This window comes from Gobius niger, assembly GCF_951799975.1.
Source record: "Gobius niger genome assembly, chromosome: 15".
Classification (NCBI taxonomy): domain Eukaryota; kingdom Metazoa; phylum Chordata; class Actinopteri; order Gobiiformes; family Gobiidae; genus Gobius; species Gobius niger.
The window spans coordinates 30791244-30798221 of NC_136866.1; the positions used below are offsets into that span (position 1 = coordinate 30791244).

Below are 6978 nucleotides of genomic sequence, written 5' to 3' on the forward strand. Positions count from 1 at the left end.
CATAAAAGTGAAAAGAAAGTGATCACAATGATGCACAATCTAAAGATACATAAAACCATCACATGACATCACATTTAAATCTGGTGCAGGGTCAGTGTGTCCCAGTGTCCCTGAATAACAGTCAGTGATCTGCTTTTATCTGAGCGTGAACTCTGCTCTCATAACACTCCTCATGTGCCTGTGACGAGATAAGCTTTATTTGCTGTTTTAAATATGAACAAACATCTAAGCACACATTAAACATGTACAACAGGATAGGTTGGGTGAATGGTGTGTGAGTGAGTGCGGTGGTCGGTCTGACCCAGGGCAGCTGTGGCTACTGATGTAAGCTGAACCTACACGGTTCATTTAGGGGCGGCACGGTATCGCAGTGGTTAGTGCTCTCGCTTCACAGCTAGAAGGTCCGGGTTCGATTCCCACCAGGACGGGGCCTTTCTGTGTGGAGTTTGCATGTTCTCCCCGTGTCTGCGTAGGTTTCCTCCGGGCACTCCGGTTTCCCCTACCACTAAAAACATGTACAATAGGCCAGGATGAATGATGTGTGAGTGATTGTATGGTGGTGTCAGAGGGTCCGTTGGCGCAGACGTGTGCAGTCGTGAAAGCGCTTCTGTCAGTCTCCTCCAGGGGAAACTGAAGCTACAAACGTAGTTTACACCGAGTGTGGAGTGAATGTACAAGTGTCTCATGTAAAAGCGCTTTGTGACCATGTCTGTGAAAGGCGCTGTATAAATAAAGATCTTCTTCTTCTTCTTCTTCTACATGGAACATGATCAAGTCTTTCAGGATCATCCAGTCAGATTTTTAGTTGGAATCGTGAACTTAAGGACTTTCAGATTGTTGGAGAAGTTGAAACTTACTGGTCGGTCGGGCTGCGGTTCCTCAGGCTGACGCCGTCTGAGTCTGGATGACTCTGGGACAGACTGAGGACTGACCCAGGTCTGAACTGAGACCGAGCGGAGGCAGGAGCTCACGGTCATTGGCTGCACCTAAGTGAAAGTGAAGGTGTTGCATAAAGTCACCTGTGCTTCCATAAAACAGCTGAGAGTCTGCATGTTCCCTGATAACAGCTGAGAGTCTGCACATTCCCTGATAACAGCTGGGTGTGTCGTCCTCATTACTGTCCAGAGTTCACTGACTTTATGTAGGAGGTTAGATCAAGTTCAAGGCCGTTTATCACCCACTTTCACCCATTATTCTGAAATAAATAAAAGTAAAGATTGTGGGTCCGCTTTATTTTCACGTAGGGCTGAGCAATGAGCCATTTTCATCGCGCCGCCTGTGTCTGTGCCGCCTGTGTCTGTGTCTGTGTCTGTGTCTGTGTCTGTCTGTGTCTGTGTCTGTGTCTGTGTCTGTGTCTGTGTCTGTGCCGCCTAAAGGACTGGTTTGATACAAATAAATTCACAAATCGACGCATTGAAGTGGAGATCCAGCTACACATTGATGACAACAACATTGAAAGAGTCTGTGAGCTCTGACCTTCCTGGGAGTAACTCGTGATCACAAGTTGAGCTGGAAAACCCGTATCGCTAAGATCAGAGACAAAAAACGTGTCTTTGGGCAGAGCGAGACATAAGCAGTCTTTACAGTTCTCTGATACTACCTTACCTGACCTACTGTGTGGAAATCTGGGGGAACACGTATGAAAGCAATACAGATGTTTTATATAAATTACAAAAGAAGGCCTTACGAATGATCCACAAAGTCGGATAAAGGGAGCTCACCAACCCACTGTTTGTACAGTCGCAGATTCATGTTTTCAGACCGTGATGGGGGTTAGAACCTAAGGAGGAAAATGAATCTTATAAAAAATATTCCCGCACAACTCAAAAAGTCTGTCTGTTACAGGAAGTGGAGTCGACCTCTGGAACTCATTAGAAGAGGATTTAAAAATGTGTTCAACTGTAGCACAATTTAAAATAATGTACAGGAAGCAAATACTGGAAAAGTCTGCAAAACTCCTGTAATGAATCTTCTGTTCCTGAACTATTATTGTCTTTGTTGTTTTGATCCGATAATGAGAAGTTTGTTATGAATATGGATTTATTATGTGATGTCCAGAATGTGCACCTTCAGCCTTATGCAAGAGCAACACAAGAATGTCATGAACTAATGACTTTACTGTTTGGGATTTGCTAAGAGGAGCCGTTTGTTGATTTAATTTGCTACAAAGACAATTCCTCAGTCTGGAATTGCCGCATAGATCTCACGGTTAAAGCCTAACTATACATTAAAAATATTGTGCCTGAGCAGTAGTTTAAGTTGTGTAAGACTGAAAGGAGGGGGAGGGGCTTATAAGTTATAACTAACTTCTTCCTCCTCCCTTTGAGCAGCACTAACCTCTCATGTTGTGAATAATTCTGTATGTTATATCTATACCTGTGAGCATCTGTTGCTCAAATAAACTAAACTAAAACTTCCAATCACAGGATCCCAGAGAAGAACAAACTAAAATCACGTTCCCGGTTCAAACGTCTGGAGAAAACCTTTTCAAACTCACCAAATCCTGCACAAAGGATTCCTTTCCCAGAGACTGTTGAAGCTTTGATTTGACTCTACGTCCACTGAGCGCCCGGTCGTCTGCATCGGGTAATCGAGCCATTGTAAGATTGTAATAAATCTGCCGGCTGTTCAACGCTCTTGATTTAATGTTACTCCTCTTGAAGCTAGTCAATGAGCCGAGCCTCTACACTAAGCAGGCGCTACATGAAGAAGGAAGTCATGGACAGTGTGCATTAGACAGAACTTCAGGCTTCAGCTGGATGGAAGAATTAAGGGCTGAAACTTAAGTGTTTGTTTAAAAAAAAAGGCATAAAAGTGAAAAGAAAGTGATCACAATGATGCACAATCTAAAGATACATAAAACCATCACATGACATCACATTTAAATCTGGTGCAGGGTCAGTGTGTCCCAGTGTCCCTGAATAACAGTCTGCTTTTATCTGAGCGTGAACTCTGCTCTCATAACACTCCTCATGTGCCTGTGACGAGATAAGCTTTATTTGCTGTTTTAAATATGAACAAACCACATATTAAACATGTACAACAGGATAGGTTGGGTGAATGGTGTGTGAGTGAGTGCGGTGGTCGGTCTGACCCAGGGCAGCTGTGGCTACTGATGTAAGCTGAACCTACACGGTTCATTTAGGGGCGGCACGGTAGCGCAGCGGTTAGTGCTCTCGCTTCACAGCTAAAAGGTCCGGGTTCGATTCCCACCAGGACGGGGCCTTTCTGTGTGGAGTTTGCATGTTCTCCCCGTGTCTGCGTAGATTTCCTCCGGGCACTCCAGTCAGATTTTTGGTTGGAATCGTAAACAATGTACAAGGACTTTCAGATTGTTGGAGAAGTTGAAACTTACTGGTTGGTCGGGCTGCGGTTCCTCAGGCTGACGCCGTCTGAGTCTGGATGACTCTGGGACAGACTGAGGACTGACCCAGGTCTGAACTGAGACCGAGCGGAGGCAGGAGCTCACTGTCATTGGCTGCACCTAAGTGAAAGTGAAGGTGTTGCATAAAGTCACCTGTGCTGAGAGTCTGCATGTTCCCTGATAACAGCTGAGAGTCTGCATGTTCCCTGATAACAGCTGAGAGTCTGCATGTTCCCTGATAACAGCTGAGAGTCTGCATGTTCCCTGATAACAGCTGGGTGTGTCGTCCTCATTACTGTCCAGAGTCCACTGACTTTATGTAGGAGGTTAGATCGAGTTCAAGGCCGTTTACTGATTGTTTCTTCCAATAACTTATCACCCACTTTCCCCCATTATTCTGAAATAAATAAAAGTAAAGATTGTGGGTCCGTTTTATTTTCATGTAGGGCTGAGCAATGAGCCGTTTTCATCGCGCCGTCTGTGCTGCCTGTGTCTGTGCTGCCTGTGTCTGTGTCTGTGCTGCCTGTGTCTGTGCTGCCTGTGTCTGTGCTGCCTGTGTCTGTGCTGCCTGTGTCTGTGTCTGTGTCGCCTGTGTCGTCTGTGTCGTCTGTGTCGTCTGTGTCGTCTGTGTCTGTGTCGTCTGTGTCGCCTGTGTCGTCTGTATCGTCTGTGTCGTCTGTATCGTCTGTGTCGTCTGTGTCGCCTGTGTCGCCTGTGTCGTCTGTGTCGTCTGTGCCGTCTGTGTCGCCTGTGTCTGTGTCGTCTGTGTCGCCTGTGTCGTCTGTATCGTCTGTGTCGTCTGTATCGTCTGTGTCGTCTGTGTCGCCTGTGTCTGTGTCGTCTGTGTCGCCTGTGTCGTCTGTATCGTCTGTGTCGTCTGTATCGTCTGTGTCGTCTGTGTCGTCTGTGTCGTCTCTGTCGTCTGTGTCGTCTGTGTCGTCTGTGTCGCCTGTGTCTGTGTCGTCTGTGTCGCCTGTGTCGTCTGTATCGTCTGTGTCGTCTGTGTCGTCTGTGTCGTCTGTGTCGTCTGTGTCGTCTGTGTCGTCTGTGTCGTCTGTGTCGTCTGTGTCGTCTGTATCGTCTGTGTCGTCTGTGTCGTCTGTGTCGTCTGTGTCGCCTGTGTCTGTGTCGTCTGTGTCGCCTGTGTCGTCTGTATCGTCTGTGTCGTCTGTATCGTCTGTGTCGTCTGTGTCGTCTGTGTCGTCTCTGTCGTCTGTGTCGTCTGTGTCGTCTGTGTCGCCTGTGTCTGTGTCGTCTGTGTCGCCTGTGTCGTCTGTATCGTCTGTGTCGTCTGTGTCGTCTGTGTCGTCTGTGTCGTCTGTGTCTGTGTCGTCTGTGTCGTCTGTGTCTGTGTCGTCTGTGTCATCTGTGTCGTCTGTGTCGTCTGTGTCGTCTGTGTCGTCTGTGTCGTCTGTGTCGTCTGTGTCGTCTGTGCCGTCTGTGTCGCCTGTGTCGTCTGTGTCGTCTGTGTCGTCTGTGTCGTCTGTGTCGCCTGTGTCGCCTGTGTCGTCTGTATCGTCTGTGTCGTCTGTGTCGCCTGTGTCGTCTGTGTCGTCTGTGTCGTCTGTGTCGTCTGTGTCGTCTGTGTCGTCTGTGTCGTCTGTGCCGTCTGTGTCGTCTGTGTCGTCTGTGTCTGTGTCGTCTGTGTCGTCTGTGTCGCCTGTGTCGTCTGTGTCGTCTGTGCCGTCTGTGTCGTCTGTGTCGTCTGTGTCGTCTGTGTCGTCTGTGTCGTCTGTGTCGTCTGTGCCGTCTGTGTCGTCTGTGTCGTCTGTGTCTGTGTCGTCTGTGTCGCCTGTGTCGCCTGTGTCGTCTGTGTCGTCTGTGCCGTCTGTGTCGCCTGTGTCGTCTGTGTCGTCTGTGTCGTCTGTGTCGCCTGTGTCGCCTGTGTCGCCTGTGTCGCCTGTGTCGTCTGTGTCGTCTGTGTCGTCTGTGTCGCCTGTGCCGTCTGTGTCGCCTGTGTCGTCTGTGTCGTCTGTGTCGTCTGTGTCGTCTGTGTCGTCTGTGTCGTCTGTGTCGCCTGTGTCGCCTGTGTCGCCTGTGTCGCCTGTGTCGTCTGTGTCGTCTGTGTCGTCTGTGTCGTCTGTGCCGCCTGTGTCGTCTGTGTCGTCTGTGTCGTCTGTGTCGTCTGTGTCGTCTGTGTCGCCTGTGTCGCCTGTGTCGCCTGTGTCGCCTGTGTCGTCTGTGTCGTCTGTGTCGTCTGTGTCGTCTGTGTCGCCTGTGTCGTCTGTGTCGTCTGTGTCGCCTGTGTCGCCTGTGTCGCCTGTGTCGTCTGTGTCGTCTGTGTCGTCTGTGTCGTCTGTGTCGTCTGTGTCGTCTGTGTCGTATGTGTCGTCTGTGTCGTCTGTGTCGTCTGTGTCGTATGTGTCGTCTGTGTCGTCTGTGTCGTCTGTGTCGTATGTGTCGTCTGTGTCGTCTGTGTCGTCAGTGTCGCCTGTGTCGCCTGTGTCGTCTGTGTCGTCTGTGTCGTCTGTGTCGTCTGTGTCGTCTGTGTCGTATGTGTCGTCTGTGTCGTCTGTGTCGTCTGTGTCGCCTGTGTCGTCTGTGTCGTCTGTGTCGTCTGTGTCGTCTGTGTCGTCTGTGTCGCCTGTGTCGCCTGTGTCGTCTGTGTCGTCTGTGTCGTCTGTGTCGTCTGTGTCGTCTGTGTCGTCTGTGTCGTCTGTGTCGCCTGTGTCGTCTGTGTCGCCTGTGTCGTCTGTGTCGTCTGTGTCGTCTGTGTCGTCTGTGTCGTCTGTGTCTGTGTCGTCTGTGTCGTCTGTGTCGTCTGTGTCGTCTGTGTCGTCTGTGTCGTCTGTGTCGTCTGTGTCGTCTGTGTCGTCTGTGTCGTCTGTGTCTGTGTCGTCTGTGTCGTCTGTGTCGTCTGTGTCGTCTGTGTCGTCTGTGTCGCCTGTGTCGTCTGTGTCGTCTGTGTCGTCTGTGTCGTCTGTGTCGTCTGTGTCGTCTGTGTCGTCTGTGTCGTCTGTGCCGTCTGTGTCTGTGTCGCCTGTGTCGTCTGTGTCGTCTGTGTCTGTGTCGTCTGTGTCGTCTGTGTCGTCTGTGTCGTCTGTGTCGTCTGTGTCGCCTGTGTCGTCTGTGTCGTCTGTGTCGTCTGTGTCGTCTGTGTCGTCTGTGTCTGTGTCGTCTGTGTCGTCTGTGTCGTCTGTGTCGTCTGTGTCGTCTGTGTCGTCTGTGTCGTCTGTGTCGTCTGTGTCTGTGTCTGTGTCGTCTGTGTCGTCTGTGTCGTCTGTGTCGTCTGTGTCGTCTGTGTCGTCTGTGTCGTCTGTGCCGTCTGTGTCTGTGTCGTCTGTGTCTGTGTCGTCTGTGTCGTCTGTGCCGTCTGTGTCTGTGTCGTCTGTGTCGCCTGTGTCGTCTGTGTCGTCTGTGTCGTCTGTGTCGTCTGTGCCGTCTGTGTCTGTGTCGCCTGTGTCGTCTGTGTCGTCTGTGTCTGTGTCGTCTGTGTCTGTGTCGTCTGTGTCGTCTGTGTCTGTGTCGTCTGTGTCTGTGTCGTCTGTGTCTGTGTCGTCTGTGTCGTCTGTGTCTGTGTCGTCTGTGTCTGTGTCGTCTGTGTCTGTGTCGTCTGTGTCGTCTGTGTCTGTGTCGTCTGTGTCTGTGTCGTCTGTGTCGTCTGTGTCTGTGTC

The 6978-nt window shown here is 50.2% G+C and overlaps 1 protein-coding gene across 1 annotated transcript in view; it reads left to right on the forward strand.

The window, feature by feature from the left end:
* The window catches only part of LOC306974704 (kunitz-type protease inhibitor 1-like), a gene marked incomplete at its 5' end in the record, with an annotated part of 48300 nt that overhangs the window by 38270 nt on the left and 3052 nt on the right, over positions 1-6978 (forward strand). The window lies entirely within an intron of this gene.